This window comes from Lolium rigidum, chromosome 7 (genome assembly GCF_022539505.1).
Source record: "Lolium rigidum isolate FL_2022 chromosome 7, APGP_CSIRO_Lrig_0.1, whole genome shotgun sequence".
Classification (NCBI taxonomy): domain Eukaryota; kingdom Viridiplantae; phylum Streptophyta; class Magnoliopsida; order Poales; family Poaceae; genus Lolium; species Lolium rigidum.
Window position 1 is genome coordinate 188,353,241 of NC_061514.1, and position 3,440 is coordinate 188,356,680.

Here is a 3,440-nt window from a genome sequence, read left to right on the forward strand (position 1 = left end):
TTCGTTAGATATTCTTTAATCTCATCAAACGCTCGTCGTTGCTCTGCCCCAGTGAAACTCCTCATCAGGTTTGATTTTTACCAATCCCATGAACGGCTCAATTCGTCCTGACAGATTAGAGATGAATCTTCTGACGAAATTGATTTTGCCGATGAGACTTTGGAGTTCCTTCTTGGTCGTTGGTGGCTTCATTGTTCGCACTGCCTTTTGACTTTTCAGGCCGATCTCATTCCCACGTTCATGAACTAGGAAGCCCAAGAATTGACCGGCCGTCACACCAAAAGCACACTTCTTTGGATTCATTCTAAGTCCGAACTTTCTAGTTCGGTCCAAGATACGTCGCAAATCCTCCAGGTGTCCTTCCACTGAGACAGACTTGACAACCACATCATCGATGTAGATTTCTACCAACTTGCCGATCAGATCATGAAAGATGTAATTCATGGCTCGTTGGTACGTTGCACCGGCATTCTTCAGCCCAAATGTCATGACCACATACTCAAACAAGCCCACCGAACCCGGTACTCTGAAGGCAGTCTTGTGTATATCTTCTGGAGCCATGAAAATCTGGTTGTAACCGGCGTTGCCATCCATGAAGCTTAAAACCTTATGACCAGCCGCTACATTGATCAACGCCTCAGCTACCGGCATAGGGTATTCATCCTTTGGAGTGGCTCTGTTGAGATCGCGAAAATCTATGGCGACGCGCCATCGGCCGTCTTTCTTCTCCACAGGTACGATGCTAGATATCCACTCAGCGTACCTGCATGGCCTGATGAACCCGGCGCTCAACATCTTCTCAATCTCCTTCTTGACTTCTTCTAGAATTTCGGCCTTCATCTGCCGTGCTTGTTGCTGGAACGGCCGAAATCCTTTCTTGAGAGGTAGCCGATGCTCAATGATGCTCCTGTCTAGCCCGGGCATCTCTGTATAATCCCAGGCGAAACAATCTGGGTACTCTTTCAACAGAGCTATCATCAGGCCCCTCAGATGCGGATCTAACTTTTTGCTGATAAATGTTGGTCGTGGCTTATCCCCAGGACCAATGTCGATCTCTTCTAGCTCATCAGCTGACGTAAACCCATATCCCAGCTTTCCATCGCCCGTTAGATCGACGTTGAACACAGGCAGAACGTATGGCGAGGATAATTTTGGCCGATATCGGAATCGGCCTCCATGTTGATTGAATTGATCAATGAAGGTTTACAACATGTATGTGCTCCCTTACAGGGGGAAGCCTCCCTACCACGACTACGTGACATGTTTGACGTGAGATCCTTGCTTTTTATTTTTTGGGGCCGATCACAGGGATCGGCCTTGCCACGTGTGTCGATGGATGTTGCTCTTGCTACTCTATCGGGCCGGTGGATAAGACCAGCCTCACCCCGTTTTTTGTCACCTCGATGCGATCACAGCCGTCCAAACTGATTCCGAGAGCGGTTCTTGGTCTTCCGAGTCCCAAATGTTCATGCCGGCTATCGAGACGTCGATCGAGTCATCTGCATGCACGACTTCTACATCGTCTCCATCCCACTGTATCAGGCATTGGTGCATTGTAGATGGAATGCAGCAGTTAGCGTGAATCCAATCCCTTCCTAACAGGGCAGCGTAGGTGCTTTTGCTGTCGACGATGAAGAATGTCTTTGGGACTGTCTTTCGGCCTATGGTTAAATCCACGTTCAGGACACCTTGCGTCCCCGATGCTTGGCCGTTGAAGTCGTTTAGTGTGACGTTGGTCTTGATCAGATCGGCACTGGAGCGTCCCAAACGCCGTAGCATGGAATATGGCATTATATTTACCGCCGCTCCTGTATCAACCAACATTCTGCCGACGGGCTGCCCATTGATATAACCTTTGAGGTACAGGGCCTTCATGTGTTTGTAGCCCTTTTCCCGTGGCTTCTCAAAGATGACTGGCCGTGGACCGCAGTCAAACTGTGCTATCGGCACTTCTTCCATCCCTGGGGCACGAAACTCTGATGGAAGGAAGAACACCATGTTCGTGCCAGCCGATGTGTCTGCATCGGCTTTTTCTTGCCTGGGACGCCAAACTTTCTTTGGTGGACGTGTCTCTTCGTCCAAAGTCTGTTGAATTTTCACGGCCAGATCAGGCCGTGCTTTCCTCAACGTGTGCAAGTATCGCGCTTCGGCTTGCTCCAAGCTGCGTAGCCGCTGAACCCTACGCTTTTGGGAATGGCTGAGTCCATCGGGGCACCACCTTGGCCGGTGGTACCTATCCTCTTCTTCATCTTCTGACTCTTCAAAGTCTTCATCTTGAGAGGACTCAGCACGCTTATTTTGTGGCGGGAGAGGTCCTAGACGCTTGAAAACTGAAACTTCCCCTGCATCTTTCTTCCGACGTCTACACTCCGGGCAGTTTTCGATTGTAGGCAATCGGCTCATCCCTGAGTCCCAGCAGTGTTTAAAGAAGGGACAGTCCCAGTGTTCATCCATATCTTCCTATTCCCTTGACCTCTCCTTAGCGCGGTGTTCGCGCCCTTCGTCTGTGTCATGCCGATGGTACCTTCCTTTATCTTCATCAGACCGATTGTATCTTTCGTCGTTTCTGTGGTACTGCCGACGTCGGTCATACTGATATTCATATTTGTTGAGGAGGTGCGTGGAGAGCGGCTTTTGGTATCGCACGCTTCTCACTTGTTCCTTGGTAAGGTACCGCTTATCGTCGTATCGGGGCCGGTCGCGTGGATCGGCCTCCTCCTTTTCCTTGTTGCGGGAGTGACTGCTTTCCTCTTTATCCTTGCCATGGTAGCGCACAGGCCCTGCCATGTTGACATTGCACGAGAAATCCAGCCGACGCCTCGCGGAGTGATTAGGTTCCACCATGTTGACGCCAGGGAACGGATGTGTGTCCACTTTCATGGCAAACTGTCCGAAAAGCAATCGACCTTGTTCTATTGCCATTTGGATCTACTGACGAAACACCTTGCAGTCATTGGTGGTATGGGTGAACGAATGATGCCATTTGTAGTATGGCCTCCCATTCATTTCTTGTGCTGTAGGGGTTTTATGGCCTTCGGGTAACTTCAGCTGTTTTCCTTAAGCAATAGATCGAAAATCTGCTCAGCTTTGCTCAAATCGAAGTCAAACCCTTTTGGAGGCCCTTGTGGTTTTACCCACTTGCAGGACACGGGATGTGCCCCCGAGCCCATTCAGCTACAGCCACCTCTAGGTCCGGTGCAGGATCTTCAGTTTCTTCCATCTCAACCAGACCCACCGGACGCTTGAACTTGTCTTGGTACAATTCAGGGTGCCGCTGCTCATAGGACGTGAGTTTCCGCACCATGTGTGACAATGAACTCGTACTCGCTTGGGAAGTCGGATCTTTGATTGGCGTTGCGAGGCCCGCGATCGCCAGCTCGATCGCTTCCTTCTCGCATAAACGAACCGTGTAACATCGGTTCCTCGACGGTCTTGAAACG